Source organism: Oncorhynchus clarkii, chromosome 19, assembly GCF_045791955.1.
Source record: "Oncorhynchus clarkii lewisi isolate Uvic-CL-2024 chromosome 19, UVic_Ocla_1.0, whole genome shotgun sequence".
In the NCBI taxonomy this organism is placed as follows: Eukaryota; Metazoa; Chordata; class Actinopteri; order Salmoniformes; family Salmonidae; genus Oncorhynchus; species Oncorhynchus clarkii.
Genome location: NC_092165.1, coordinates 18,485,882 through 18,502,776, shown reverse-complemented (window position 1 = coordinate 18,502,776; position 16,895 = coordinate 18,485,882). Strand labels below are relative to the sequence as shown.

Here is a 16,895-nt window from a genome sequence, read left to right as displayed (position 1 = left end):
AATCTACATACACGCAATTGTTTGTTTGTGTGTGCATGCATGCATGTCTTGCAAACCTTCAGTTTGTTATAGGTCAGTCCCAACGGTCAGGAAAACAGAGAAATGCAGCCATTGCTCAGCAACCTATTAGAGGAGCCTTCAGAGGTTAAAGAAGACCTGGTGTAAGAGATAAAAGTGAGAACGAGCGGGAGAGAGAGACCCGGGGGTTGTGGAAGGGGGTTCATTTCCAATGAGCAAGATTGCTGCACATGAACAGAGTTGAATCTGAACCTTTCACACACTAGAAACTAAGCCGGGTCTTACCTGGAAAAGAGGTAGCAGTTGTGATTGCTGTGAATCCTTGAATTTGTCAAAAACAATCTCGCTGTACTTCTCCTCATCATTGTTGTTCACTACTTCATATACTTCAGCCATACTAAAGACCCTTGCTGGAGAAAACAGCTGCTCAGTGCATTCTGAGTCACAAGTGTGGGCATCCACATCGACTACAGTGCAGGAAGTGATGTTGAAAAGGGTCCCGTTGTCTGTAGCAGTTTCCTCCGAGTTGGAAAGTTTGGCCTCGCTTGAGGTAAACCTCCCAATTCGCACTTCTGACCTTAATTGTGCCTCATACTTTTGGCTTGAGCCACGAAATACAGTTTGAGGTTCTCTGTCCTCAAAAGCCTCATGGCATCCATCAGCAGGAAATGGAGGGATTATAACCGGAAGTCACCGTTGTAGAGATTGACACTCCCACCCTGAGTCTCCACTGCATCGTTGAAAGTCTTTTGTAAATCCTTTCCCCATGTCCGTAAGCCACCAAGCAGCCGTGTGTTCCTTGACACTTCCTGGGATTAACATTGTACATTGCTTTGCCTCCCATGAAGCATGATATTCCATACTGGCATTCAACTCTGCTTTCAATAAACGCCCTTCTTTAGCATCTGCTCTCGACATTGAATAAACTGGTCATCCACTACATTAGGAGCAATGTCCAGTTGCTTTACCACAGTAGTAATCTAAAGAATAGAGAGTAGTTGAACATATTATTTAAACCCAGGGAAACTGACAAACTACACATGTGGGACCCAACTTTTCATGACAACAATCTAATTTTGCAATTGTGTGCGATCTGACCTTTTATCAATATTTTCCATTACCGTTTTTTTTTTTTTTTGGGGGGGGGGGGGGGGGGGGCGAAAAAAATCACTTCTTAGCCTTGTATCACATTTTTTCTTTCAATGATTTTAACCCTTTACACTCTTGGGAATTGTCCTATATGGAGAGGGCCGAATTGAAATGTTTTTAACTGAAGAAATATGAGATGCCTACGCATAACCATACTAAAAACTGAAACGGAACACTTTGGAGACTATGAGGAAATGATCAGAACAAAGGTGAGGACACAGCAATCCACCTGAATCCAAACATTTTACTGTGGGCACTGTTTTACGGTGCCCACAAACTGTTAGGACCTACATAAAGCTGTCCCAACAGCAGAGTTCTAACAGCAGTCCCAACACCTTACCACTGCTACACCTGGCTATCAGCAGAGCCTTGTCTGACAGCGAAACAGTTCATTCAGCCTCATTTACTGCCTTTTCAAAAAACATAGCTGATATGGCTGACTTGCTTAAACAAATGTGGTTTCTACAGACAATTGAGATGTACAAACTATGAAATAAGGGGATGACAAGCGGATAAGAGGCAATCCGTAACTTTGATTAAGACAATGAGTGAGCTAGGAAGGACGTAGTCAATATAACTATTTGTTCAGCACTTTTGAAATGTACAGACAGACAGAATTTAGAACATGGGCTGTTCTTACATTATTCTCCCTGTACACAAAGTCAGAAGCGCAGGAGAAATAAAGGGGGCATATAAGCAGACAATTACAGTTCTTACAATATTCGATGATTACATTTCTCAAAAACAGGTTATAGGCTACATGTGCACCACCAAGTCAGAACCGTAGGCGAAATTTAGAGGTGAAAAAATACCAAATGATTTGGGTGAGGCACATGGGCTACTAACAGCTTACTACACAACATACACTTAGTATTACTTTATTAGCTACAGTATACATATCTCCCTGGCATATTACATAATTTATGCAGCAGCATACAATACATGTTTGGACTCACCTTGTTGTGCTCACTTGAACAGGAAGGTGGCGCGGCGGTCCTTTGTGGGCAAATTTTGTCATCAAACTTTGTCATCAAAGTCTGCCATTCTCTGGATTTATGGTGTTTTCAAAAGAACTGGGAACTAGAAGAAAAAAAGGTCAAATCATGATGAAGTCAGTGATCTTCAGGTTGTAGCTCTAGAAAGAGGCCCAAGTCCCGGATTTACAATTCCGAGTTGGATGAAAGGTCGAAAGTCGTAGCTTGTTTTTCCCGAGTTCCCAGTTGTCTTGAACTCACTGAAGTCAGATTTTGCAGTTCCGAGTTAACAGTTGTTTTGAGCGTGGCACAAATGTTGAATGTTTATCATTTTAAACTAGGAAAAGAGACCCTTAATCTTAGACTTGGTACAACACAGCCACTCCACTGAATAGCAGGCTAATGATTGCTTTGCAATGCTTGCAGTTAGCCACTGATTCCTTCCAAACCGTTGAATATTAGAAAATGGAAGAAGTTCAAGATGACTGTCAGTCACGCTCGGTCTGGGGCTCCATGCAAGATCTCACCTTGTGGGGCATCAATGATCATGAGGAAGGTGAGGGATCAGCCCAGAACTACACGGCAGGACCTGGTCAATGACCTGAAGAGAGCTGGGACCACAGTCTCAAAGAAAACCATTAGTAACACACTACGCCGTCATGGATTAAAATCCTGCAGTGCACGCAAGGTCCCCCTGCTCAAGCCAGCGCATGTCCAGGCCCATCTGAAGTTTGCCAATGACCATCTGGATGATCCGGAGGAGGAATGGGAGAATGTCATGTGGTCTGATTAGCCAAAAATAGAGCTTTTTGGTCTAAACTCCACCCGCCGTGTTTGGAGGAAGAAGAAGGAAGAGTACAACCCCAAGATCACCATCCCAACCGTGAAGCATGGTGGTGGAAACATCAGGACGACTGCACCGTATTGAGGGGAGGATGGATGGGGCCATGTATCGTGAGATCTTGGCCAACAACCTCCTTCCCTCAGTAAGAGCATTGAAGAAGCATGACCTAGACCCGAAACACACAGCCAGGGCAACTAAGGAGTGGCTCCGTAAGAAGCATCTCAAGGTCCTGGAGTGGCCTAGCCAGTCTCCAGACCTGAACCCAATAGAAAATCTTTGGAGGGAGCTGAAAGTCCGTATTGCCCAGCGACAGCCCCAAAACCTGAAGGATCTGGAGAAGGTCTGTATGGAGGAGTGGGCCAAAATCCCTGCTGCAGTGTGTGCAAACCTGGTCAAGAACTATGGGAAACGTATGATCTCTGTAATTGCAAACAAAGGTTTCTGTACCAAATATTAAGTTCTGCTTTTCTGATGTATCAAATACTTATGTCATGCAATAAAATGCAAATGAATTACTTAAAAATCATACAATGTGATTTCATGGATTTTTGTTTTAGATTCCGTCTCTCACAGTTGAAGTGTACCTATGATAAAACAATTACAGACCTCTACATGCTTTGTAAGTAGGAAAACCTGCAAAATTGGCAGTGCATCAAATACTTGTTCTCCCCACTGTATATTACAATGTTACCTTACATTATGACTGTATAAGGTCACAATTAGTCACTAGAATCAACTCAAATCAGGTTAAGAAAACCACCCAAGTTCCTGAAACATTATAGTTCCTCTTTACTGTAGTCTCCCCACATCTAGAACTTTACTTCCTGCTTCTTATTTCTGGTCAAAGGTTGCTAAAATATAATGTTGCTGTACAGTTAATTATGCTACAGAATAATCATGTACACTGCAAACATATTGTTAATTTGTCAGCAGATACTTTAGCAGTATATTTCCTTAAGTGCATACCTTGATTGCATGACAATATTGTTTCTTAAGTTGCCACTAGCCTATTTAATTTCCTTGTTTGAGAAAGCTTTTGCTATGCTCGATACAGAGAACTTTGCGCTATTTCATTGATTCGGAAATACCCATAGAAATTGAATATCCAAATAATTATTTGTTAGATTTTCAATCTCACCTTCTGAACTTGTTTAACAGTCCTTTGAATGGTCTCACTTCCTCAGAGGACTGTATAACACTTCCTCTTACTCTCTTCCTCTTCCTCTCTATTAGATACTGTACATAATCTCTCTCTCTCACATACACACATACCTTTTCTTGCAATCTTGAGCCATAATCTTTATGCTTAATTCTATGTAAAAAAAAATAAATATATATATATATTAGAAGAAAAGTTGATGAAATGAGGAGTAGGCTACAACGAGCAACCAACTGGTAGGCTGTCGTTTTATCTGAATTGGTCTGGGGAGAAACGGTGCCTTCAGAATTGTTCACACCCTTTGACTTTTTCCAAATGTTGTTATGTTACAGCCTACATTTAAAATGTATTAAATTTAGATTGTTGGTCACTAGACTACACACAATACCCCATAATGTAAATGTGGAATTGCGTTCTATGATTTTTTAAATAAATTCATAAAAAATTAAAAAATAAATATTCAACCCCTTTGTTATGGCATGCCTAAATAAGTTCAGAGGTAAAAAATGTCCTTAATAAATCACATAATAAGTCGTATCGACTCACTATGTGTGCAATAATAGTGTTTAACATGACTTTTGAATTACTCCCTCATCTCTGTATCCCAAACATGCAATTATCTTTAAGGTCCCTCAGTTGAAGCAGGGAATTTCAAACACAGATTCAACCACAAAGACCAGGGAGGTTTTCCAATGCCTTGCAAAGAAGGACACCAATTGGTAGATGGATAAAAATTTAAAGAAGCAGACAATGAATATCCATTTGAGCATGGTGAAGTTATTAATTACACTTTGGATAATGTATCTATACACCCAGTCACTACAAAGATACAGGTGTCCTTCCTAACTCAGATGCCATAGAGGAAGGAAACCAGGAAGATTTCACCATGAGGCCAATGGTGACTTTAAAACAGTTACATAGTTTAATGGATGTGATAGGAGAAAACTGAGGATGAATCAACAACATTGTAGGTACGCCACAATACTACCTAATTGACAGTGAAAAGCCAGTACAGAATTTTAAAAATTCCAAAACATGTATCATGTTGGCAACAAGGTACTAAAGCAATACTTCAAAAAATGTGGCAAAGCAATTACAATTTTTTTCCTGAACGCAAATCCGCAAATCCATTACAACACATTGGTAAGTACCACTCTCCATATTTTTAAGTGGCGGCTGCATCATGTTATGGGTATACTTGTAATCATCAAGGACTTGGGGGTTTTTCAGGATGAAAAATAAATGGGATGGAGCTTAGCAAAGTCAAAATCCTAGAGGAAAACCTGGTTCAGTCTGCTTTCCACCAGACACTGGGAGGTGAATTCACCTTTCAGCAGGACAATAAGCTAAAACACAATGCCAAATCTACACTGGAGTTTCTTACCAAGAAGACAGTGAATATTCCTGAGGGGCCAAGTTACAGTTTAGACTTAAATCTACTTGAAAATCTATGGCAATACCTTAAAATTGTGGTCTTGCAATGATCAACAACCAACTTGATAGAGCTTGAAGAATTCTTTAAAGAATAATGGGCAAATGTTGCATAATCCAGGTGTGGAAAATTCTTAAGAGATTTACCCAGAAAGACTCACAGCTGTAATCGCTGCAAAACACTGCTGACAGATCTTTTTTTAGAAATAATCATGATAAACGTGAGCTTAAAAAGGAAGTTTGGTAATTATTATAACATCTGAAAAAAAACACACACACAAAAACACGGCAAATCTGAAGGACGTCTCTGAGGCATGGTTCTTTTCAAACTCCGAAACTGTCACGTATAACGTATACTCCCTCTCCGGGACTCACCTGGACTCAGTCATCTGCCTGATTACCTTCGCTATATATGTCACTCCCTTCGGTACTCTCCCTAGGCCTTATTGTTTCTGTTCCGTTGTTTCATGTCTGTACGCGACTCTTGTTTTGTGCCTTGTGTTATTTATTATTAAAAGTCACTTCTTGAACTCGCTTTCCGACTCCCAGCGTATACGTAACAGAAACAATTTTCAGATCAGCATTTAAAAAGAAGGTGAAGCAGCCAGTTGAAATGCATAAAGAAGGTGAAGCAGCCAGTTGAAATGCATGTAGGTAATAGGTATCGACTAGGTGGTAATGTTTCAAGCGTTATTAATGTCTCCTTAATGCTCATCGTCTGTGCAACATGAGACAGCGGATGGATTATAATAATTTACAGGATGGATTATAATAATTTACAATGTATGACATATCCTTCACATTTAGTGGTGCTATCACACTAGCCAGCTAATTCAACTATTTGGGTGATGAACGAGTGTACACCGCAATTTTGGTTTGCAAATATATAGTAATCTAGTGCTCGGGTTTCGATTATTTAAATTGGACATACTATGGTTACACATATGGTTAACATATTTACCATACTATAATTCCTGCAGGAGCCATTGAAATCGCTTTCAATGGCTATAAACGTTTTTTTCAAAGAATACAAATCGCTTTCTACTTTTTTTCTACACGTGAGAAGGCCTTTGGAAATGACCTGTATATCTGCATTTGTAAAATAATTCAAATGCAATATATCGATTTACAAATACAAATCAAAAGGGGTTTGTTTGTGGATAGTGAATTGCATTTGTTGATAGCGATTTACATTTGTGGAATGTGATTTACATTTGTGGATTAGTGATTTACATTTGTGGATTGGTGATTTACATTTGTGGAAAGTGATTTACATTTGTGGAAAGTGATTTACATTTGTGGATTGGTGATTTACATTTGTGGAAAATGATTTACATTTGTGGATTGGTGATTTACATTTGTAGATTGGTGATTCAAATCAAAGTTTACGTGTGCCGAATACAACAGGTGTAGGTAGACCTTACAGTGAAATGCTTAATTTACATTTGTGGAAAGTGATTTACATTTGTGGATTGGTGATTTACATTTGTGAATACATTTGGCATGATATTGATCACATACCCATCATTGAGACGGAGCATCGCAAAGTGCTGTCCTTCAAGTGTTAGAAACTATATGGGCTAGTTTAAAAATATTACACAACAATGATTTCATGGGGAGAGGATAGTCATTCTGGATTTGGTTTAGTGAAGCCGAATGGTTTAGATACGACCAAAACTGATATTAGTTGCATTGATTTTATACACCTCAATCTAAAATCGAAAATTCAGGATCTGTCCTCAGGTAACAATGTGGTCTCGTTTATCAGAAATAATGGGAGACGTCTCAGTCGCGCGGATTCAAGAGGACCAAGATGGGATAATAATCACAGGGAAACTGAGTAGGTCTAATCTCCTTTCCAATCAATTTTTATAACATATTTTTCTGAGTTGCGGAATCATATGTTTTATGTGCTTTAGAGATTGTGAACTGTAGTAAGGAGATGATTCGGGCTCTGAGTTGCGGAGATTCTCATACCGGTTTACTGTCTGAAGAGGGCCGGGTTCTCTGCTTGGACAAAGCCAATATTCCCAGTTGGGTTCCATTCCATATAATGATGCATTTATACATAGCTTACCCTAAAAAATGTGAGCAATACCTTATAGTAATTCAGTGTCAATGTTTTGATTGACCTTTTAGCCACCCCCACATTCAAATAGCTAAAGTATAACAACTATTTATTCATCATTTAATTCAAATGGGCCAACTCTAATCTGATTCATCAGTTTCTTTCTTTAATTATTTTTTTCTATCAGACCATTGGATAACCTATGTAACCGTTAGGTAACTTGCATGTGGAGACCAGCATTCAATTTCACTAACACAGGGTAAATGACCATGAACACACCGCTAATCGCTTGAGTTTCACAATATGACTTAACCAAAATGGTCTAACCTTTCAACAAGTGTAATCCTGTACAATGTTCTCACTTTGCTCTGTCCCTTTCTGGAGCTGTGTTCAGCTGGAGCAAGAACACCGCCGGGCGACTGGGACTAGGGGACACAACAGGTACAGTATACATTATACAATGTATATGTTGACTGTAGTTAAATATATTTAAGTAATCAAGGTCCGGACCGAAGACCATGAACAGTACACTGTTTGAAACACGTGTGCTATGTTTAAACAAAAGTCTTCACACCCAGTAGCTCCCTCAGGCAGTAGTTGGAGGCCCCTGATATATCTAATATCTGTTTGGTTATTTTCATCTTAGCATAAGACCTTTTTAGAATTAACTGTTGAGAAATATTTTAGCATTTGTGGGGCCCTCCAATAAGATCTACTCATTTGGGCATGGAAAGCAGGGGCAGCTGGGAAATGGAGTAAAGATTGATCAGTTGCTGACTCCGCCTAGTATATAGATCCTGGATGGCAGGAAGCTTGGCCCCAGTGATGTACCGGACTGTACGCACTACCCTCTATAGCACCTTATGGTCAGATGCCGAGGAGTTGCCATACCATGTGGTGATGCAACCGGTCAGGATGCTCTCGATGGTGCAGCTATAGAACTTTGTCGATCTGAGGACCCATGCCAAATCTTTTCAGTCTCCTGAGGGGGAAAAAGTGTTGTCGTGCCCTCTTCACGACTCTCTTGGTGTGTTTGGACCATGATAGTTTGTTGGTGATGTGGACACCAAGGAACTTGAAACTCTCGACCCGCTCCACTACAGCCCCGTCGATGTTAATGGGGGCTTGTTCGGGCCGCCTTTTCCTGTAGTCCATGATCAGCTCCTGTGTCTTGCTCACATTGAGGGAGAGGCTGTTGTCCTGGCACCACACTGTGAGGTCTCTGACTTCCTGCATATAGGCTGTCTCATTGTTGTCGGTGATCAGGCCTACGACTGTTGTGTAGCCAGCAAACTTAATGATGGCGACGGCCCGTCTGGAAGTCGAGGATCCAGTTGCAGAGGGAGGTGTTTAGTCCCAGGGTCCTTAGCTTAGTGATGAGCTTTGTGGGCACTATGGTGTTGAACGCTGAGCTGTAGTCAATGAACAGTATTCTCACATAGGTGTTCCTTTTGTCCAGATGGGAAAGGGCAGGGTGGAGTGTGATTGAGATTCCATTATCTGTGTATCTGTTGTGGCAGAATGTAAATTGGAGTTGGTCTAGGGTGTCCGGGATGATGCTGTTGATGGCTACCGAAGTGAGTGCTACAGGACGGTAATCATTTAGGCAGGTTACCTTTGCTTCCTTGGGCACAGGGACTACGGCAGTCTGCTTGAAACATGTAGGTATTAAAGACTCGGTCAGGGAGAGGTTGAAAATGGCAGTGAGGACCCTTGCCAGTTGGTCCGTGCATGCTTTGAGTACACGTCCTGGTAATCCGTCTGGCCCCGTGGCTTTGAATGTTGACCTGTTTAATTAAAGGTCTTGCTCAAATTGGCTACCGAGAGAGTTATCACACAGTCGTCAGGAACAGCTGGTGCTCTCATGCATGCTTCAGTGAAAGGCATTTCGCTCGTCTGGTAAGCTCGTCTGGTAAGCTTGCTTGAATAGTTTTCAAGCCCTGCCACATCCGACGAGCATCAGAGTCATGTAGTAGGATTAATTCTTAATCCTGCATTGACGCTTTGCCTGTTTGTTGGTTTGTCTGAGGGTGTAGCGGGATTTCTTAAAGTATCTGGGTTAGTGTCCCGCTCCTTGAAAGCCACAGCTCTAGCTCAATGCGGATGTTGCCTGTAATCCATGGTTTCTGGTTGGGATATGTAGGTACTGTCACTGTGGGGACGACGTTGTTGATTTACTTATTGATGAAGCCGATGACTGAGGTGGTATACTCTTCAATGCCATTGGATGAATCCCGGAAAATATTCCAGTCTGTGGTGGCAAAACAGTCCTATGGCGTAGCATCCACGTCATCTGATCACTTCCATATTGAACGAGTGACTGGTACTTCCTGCTTTAGTTTTTACTTGTAAGCAGGAATCGGGAGGATATAACTATGGTCAGATTCTCCAAATGGAGGGCAAGTGAGAGCTTTGTATGCGTCTCTGTGTGTGGAGTAAAGGTGGCCTTATATAGCTCGTTGAGTGCGGTCTTAGTGCCAGCATCGGTTTGTGATGGTAAATAGACGGCTACGATTAATATAGATGAGAACTCTTTCGGTAGATAGCGTGGTCTACAGCTTATCATAAGGTACTCTACCTCAGGTGAGCAATACCTCAAGACTTCACATTGCGCACCAGCTGTTATTGACAAATAGACACACACCCCACCTCTCGTCTTACCAGACATAGCTTCTCTGTACTGCTGATGCATGGAAAATCCCACAAGCTCTATATTATCAGTGTCGTCGTTCAGCCACGACTCTGTGAAACATAAGATATTGCAGTTTTTAATGTTCCTTTGGTAGGATAATCTTGAACGTAGATCATCCATTTTGTTTTCCAATGATTGCACGCTGGCCAATAGAACGGATGGCAGTGGAGGTTTACTTACTCGCCTACAAATTCTCAGAAGGCAGCCCAACCTTTTTCTCCGTCTTTTCTTCATGCAAATGATGGGGATTTGTGCCCGTTCCCGAGAAAGCAGTATATCCTTCGCATCGGACTCGTTAAAGGAAAATTCTTTGTCCAGTTCGAGGTGAGTAATCGCTGTTCTGATGTCCAGATGTTATTTTTGGTCATAAGAGAATGCAGCAGCACATTATGTACAAAATAAGTATGAAAATAAGTTACAAACAACGCAAAAAAAATAAATATATATATCACATTTGGTTAGAAGCACGTAAAACTGCAGCCATCCCCTCCGGTGCCATTATCCCTCGGCCAATCTGTGTGCTATCATGTCCTGGATGTGACCGACTCATTGAAGCCCTTTGTCATGACCAAGCACATTGGGGTGTGGAAGAAGGCCCTGTTGGTGAAAAGTAAACATATTCAACGCACCAACGCCATCTCCACAGAGTCCGTGTCCATGCTTCTCTGCTCGTACTGTCAATCCATTTATAAAGCTGATTTCCCATTTTAACCAGTCAACTTCCGGGACCAATCTGGTGCCAGGGTGGCAGCTGTTTCAATGCAACCTATTTAGAACTGATGAGACCTAACTGAGACTTGATTAAATAATATTTTGCTGACTCACATGGAAAATATTTTGCTAATACTTGCTAATAATTTTGTATTTATTGTCAAAATGTATTTTACTTTTCTATATTTCAAAGGCAAACCAAAAAGCTGGAGAGACCCAGAACGTTCCAGAACGTTCTGGATCTCTCCAGATTTTTGGTTTGCCTTTGATGTTCACTTCAAACACATATTTCTAGGGGAGGGTGTAAAGCGTTGGTGTTTATGTTCAAAGAAGGTAAAAACATATATTTTGTATCAGTCACTGATTGCTAACTATGCTATTTGCTGTCAGTCTTGAGGTGTTTTGATGTTTGTTGTTTGGGTCTTAGAAAGTGTCCTAGGCTGCATCTCAATAGAGGCTTGAGATTTCCTCTACCTGAACTTATCTGGAAAGAGAGAGTGAAGGAAACATTTTGCTTTCCTACTAGAGAATCTTTCTCACCTGCTAAAGTTAATTTCAGTGCAGATCAACGTAATTAGACGAAGAAGCTCCTTAATTGAGATGCATTGTACACTTTCTTTTCCATCACTTTCAAGATGTGGATCAGACACCTGCCATCTTTCGTCATTACCCATTCTCGATGAATCTGCACAGCAAGAAAAACATTTTTTAACGCATTTCAATGCCGCACTCACAAGCGTAATGAAACTTGCTTCTCAATATATATTATTTTAATATACAGCAGATAGTATAAATCAGGGTGGCTAAACCCCCTACTGGAGACCAACTGACTGTGTATGCAGGCTTTTGCTCTTGCCCTGCTCTAACACACCTGGTTCCACTAATCAGCTGCTCACCAGGACCTTGATTAGCTGAATCAGGTGCGTTAGAACAGGGCCGGAGCAAAAGCCTGCATTCCAAGCAGCTCCAGAATGTTGACCGCCACGACTGAAGAAACCAACCATATTTCTTAACCTTTTTGATGGGAGAAACTGGTTGAAATGAATACCTGTCTTGTACTAGAAGAGCACTGACTGAAGACTTAATATTGTACTGTATGCAATTGCAGAATCCCCCTGCTCCGTTCTTTGAGCTGAGGCTGAGGAGAGCATCACTCATCGAACACACTTTCCATTTAGGAATGATAGCTTTCCAATGATGAGACAATGTTTTGAACAGAGAAGGGCTACGCCGAAACGTAGTGCTTACCCCTCTCAGGTGTATTTCGACGAGGATGCGAGGTTGACAGACGTCTACAAAAGGGACTTCTTCCTCCATTTGTCTGATAGGCTGTTGGTACCCGAGTCTGGGATGTTCATGTACAGCGACACCAAGACGCTGGCCTGGTTCCCTGCAAAGGTGACGGCACGTTTAGGGAAATCACACATGGATTATGAGGTTGTCCACGCCTCACCACATTATTTTATGATTATCAATAATCATTGGACTTTCAAATAGCTTCAAAGGTGCTGGTAGTGAAACACTGTATGTAATGTTATGTTCCTAGAGAGGAACTACTACAGAATTACTACTGTATTACTAGCCTACTACTGTATTCTAGAACCCACATTACCTTCCCTTTACTGCATATCAAGCAGGTTATCAGGTTATCAACAGCATGTCCTATACTTTCCCTCATGGCGTATTTCTTGTCTCTTGTCCAACCCATCCTCACTAACAGCCTAGAGTAGAGGAGAAGCGTGATTTCCTGTTTGGGTTTCTCTGTGGGATGTCCCTGTAAAACAACAACATGGTGCACTTCCCCTTCACCATGGCATTCTTCAAGAAGCTGGTGAACATCAAGCCCTCTTTAAAGGACTTGAGAGAGTTTAGCCCCATTGAAGCAGGGTAAGTTTATACCATAACGTATTTTTATCCTTTAGTCAGTAATGTATTATATTACAGGCAGTTTTATTTGTTATAAGGACACCAAGGACAGATTAAGAAATTGCATCTCGAGGCATTTTATTGCATCTCAGGGGCATGGCTCTTGCTCTGTGTGGATAAACAATGATGACTTATTTAGATAAATAGTTTTTTATTGATTAATGCATCATGATTTATTGATTGCCCATTGATAATTGTCACATCTATTGTCACATATTATTTTCAATGCTTTTTAAGGACTTTGCAGTACAGCTTGGATTATTCTGATGATGATGTCGAAAATATGGACATGACTGTCTCCGTATGTATTGCATTTAAACCGTTTGATCAATGAACAAATAATATGTAACATAATACAGATGTAGGATCTTAATTTGATCACTATTTTGTTGTTGACAATTTTCCCTCACAGCAGGAAATGCAAACTTGTAGTGTATTCTAGGTTTTAAAGGTCTGGGGCCTAGTGGTTAGAGGTAGCCTAGTGGTTAGAGCGTTGGGCCAGTAACCGAAAGGTTGCTGGATTGAATCCCCGAGCTGACAAGGTAAAAATCTGTAATTCTGCCCCTGAACAAGGCAGTTAACCCACTGTTGTAAATAAGAATTTGTTCTTAATTAACTGACTTGCCTAGTTAAATAAAGGTTAAAAAATAAAAAAGTAATTACAAGGCTTCTAAAGTTAGTCATTTCCACTTTAAAATGACAGACTTGATTTGCCCTTACGAAACCCATACAAAAAATGTCCATTAATATAATACACATAATAATTCACATTTCCTGTTGCTGCAGGATTATTTTCCTGCTGTATCAAATTGGCTCAAATTAAGATCCTACATCTGTAGGTAATTGAAGTGAAGCGGTATGAATAACTGAACATAAGATCAATTATATTATTTCAGTGTGTCTCTCCCAGATCACTCCCATCTATTTGTCCATACCCTCAGTCTGCAGTGTTGTCATTATTCATTTACCTCACTATTTTCATTACTCACTATTTATAGGTGATGTGGGGTGACATAGCGGTGGACCTCGTCACAAGTGCTAACAATCAAGATTATAGCAATATTTACAACTGACAAAATACAAGGTTTGCAGTGTGACACATTTTTCCATTGCTACAGCTACCAGGGTTGGGGTCAATTCCATTTTGGCAAAAATCATCTCAACCTGAAATGTAATTGTATGAATTGAAAAACCATAATTGAAAGTAAATAGGTCTTCTCATTCCTTGAATTGACACCAACTGGAATTGACACCAACCTATACTAGCTACAACTCAATGGATCGCTGACTCAGTCTGTCATTCTTTTGACAGGAAGGAGTTTGTTGACACCTATGTGAACTACATCATCAACCAGTCAATAGAGAAGGTGTTTGAAGAGTTCAGGAAAAAGGCTTCTTCAAGGTGTGTGACATGGACGTGGTGGAGTTCTACCAACCAGAGGAACTGAGGGGAGTGATGGTGGGGAAGGAGAACGTCGACTGGGAAACGCTGAAACAGGTCAGAACCATGTGTTGTTACTACATGACTGAAGCTCAGTCCCAACTCTGCCCCTAGCCAATTGTCTTCATCTGAGAGCATTAGACAAGTAAAAACATATAAGATATGGTGAAAATGTCATCTAGCCTGTCAGAGGGCAAGATGGAGCCTAAAAAAAACAAGTGTCCTTGGGGTTGATTTGAGATTCATGGTGAACATGTTCTGTGTAACACGTTCTGCAACCTGGTTAAAATTTTGTTTTTAATACATTGATTTGACAAATGGTTTGAATCGTGTCAAGTGTCTATTGCTTCACCATATTATGGGCATCCCAACATCATCACACTCTGGGAGGTGTTTGAGGAACTGACAGGGGATTAAAAGAAAGCTTTCATGTGTAAGTGTGCAACATTTTCATTATAACAGATGAACACATAAGTAGGCTACTGAGAATTTAAGTTATATTATGTCATTTACTGCCCTCCCCTCTTTTACCACCTGTGATCGTGTGCCCATCCTGGGTATGAACCAGAGCAGGAAGAGGGTCCAAACCCTTCTCAACTCCTCCCAAAAGCATTTCCCAGAGGCACCGACCTGTCACTCTCTGTTGCAGCTTCCCATATACCCCTTCAAAGAGACACTACAGAGCCAGCTTATAGAGCCACAACTTCTGGAATGAATAAGGGTGTATAATGTTGCTCCTCTGTTTTACACTCCTCTCCTGTGTTCATCTTTTCATTGTTCCATAGTTGGGTTTAAGATTTGGATTGTTTTAATGTAGGGCTGTATTTCAAATCTTAACTTCATCTGTGCGGCACTGTGTCATTTGTGTGTAATCATATAGCATTCACATTAAAAACATTTATAAATCAAAAAGTACAGAATGGTTTGTGCCTGCACATTAAACAACACATTAACAAAAATCACAACAACCAAGAAATCCCAAAGTATTTGAAATAATCAAATTGAGCAAAAGAAGCAGATGAGGTTTCCAGTTGAACGCAATAACTATTCATTTACAAGACACCCAAAATGGTTCATTACAGAAATCTATGAAAGCATAATATCCCAGGTAGGTGGCACACAATAAGGCACAGATCATTTGGCTTACATATTCACAATATAGGGCAAGATTTAATGGAAGGCGCTCTATAGCGCAGCGCACTATAAGAAACTTTTAAAGGTAATTTACACTTGAGCAGACATGCCAGCGTTTACCATGAATGTGATCTCTGTGAACATCGGGGAAAATGCCTTTAAAAAGGGGCATTGTCAGCTGCATAGAGCACTGGCATAAAAAGAAAACCAGCAGTACTATGGACCTCCAGGGTCATGATTTGAGCACCACTGACATCAAGTTCATAGCCCTTCTAAATGACTAATTTTCCTTAGTGAACTTGATTCAATTTCCAAACATACATACTGTTCAAATGACACATACTTAATTCACCTTTGAATACAGATGCTTGTGTAAACAAAATCACGTAGGGTTTTAAGACCCTGAATTGTCAAATAGAGGTAAGAGGTACAGCCACCCGTGATTCATTTATAAACATTACTTTTTGATTTAAAAAAAGGTCATTGCAAATAGATCGCATACAGTAAGTGCATTTTTCATCAGTGCTCATGAGAGATCCTCTTTATGGAACAGCGCCCTCTGGTGTTTGTGGTCAGACAACCGTGGCGTTCAGGACTAGTGTTTTGGTGACCTCCACAGTACAGGGCCCGGGGGTGCATGGGCCCCTCCAGCTCCAGGACGGTCATGTGCTCAGGATGCTAGCGGGCACGTACAAGGTGATTTGTGGGCCGCGAGCGGGCCAGTAGCAGCCCAGGTTGAAACCGTTGATCCACACCTGGCCCTAGTGATAAAAACCATTCAGGATGTGTTCAGGATTCAGTAATGTCAGGGACCATGAACAAGTATGTTGCACCAGGGTATATGAAAATAACGTGGTTCAGTAAACCACGCTTGTGTGATGAGTAACCTTGCCTGAGATCTGAAGAGGTGTGTCTAAGGCTAATGCCTAGGCTTTTAGCTCAGAAGCCTAACACCAGTCTTGTCAATGCACAGATGACACAGGTCAGTGATATTAGCTATAAGGTCATTTGCAGTTGACTAGTCAGTCACATTATCTATAAGGTCATTTGCAGTGGACTAGTCAGTCACATTATCTATAAGGTCATTTGCAGTGGACTAGTCAGTCACATTATCTATAAGGTCATTTGCAGTGGACTAGTCAGTCACATTATCTAGAAGGTCATTTGCAGTTGACTAGTCAGTCACATTATCTAGAAGGTCATTTGCAGTGGACTAGTCAGTCACATTATCTATAAGGTCATTTGCAGTGGACTAGTCAGTCACATTATCTAGAAGGTCATTTGCAGTTGACTAGTCAGTCACATTATCTAGAAGGTCATTTGTAGTTGTGGTGCCTGCTCAGGAACA

The 16,895-nt window shown here is 40.9% G+C and overlaps 3 pseudogenes; 2 read left to right on the top strand and 1 right to left on the bottom strand.

The window, feature by feature from the left end:
- Positions 1 to 299: 299 nt before the first annotated feature.
- LOC139374423 (T-cell ecto-ADP-ribosyltransferase 2-like) lies at positions 300 to 2,680 on the bottom strand (annotated as a pseudogene).
- Positions 2,681 to 7,179: 4,499 nt separating this feature from the next.
- LOC139374422 (probable E3 ubiquitin-protein ligase HERC4) lies at positions 7,180 to 9,186 on the top strand (annotated as a pseudogene).
- A 10-nt stretch (positions 9,187 to 9,196) lies between these two features.
- LOC139374421 (probable E3 ubiquitin-protein ligase HERC6) lies at positions 9,197 to 15,128 on the top strand (annotated as a pseudogene).
- The last annotated feature ends 1,767 nt before the right edge of the window (positions 15,129 to 16,895 follow it).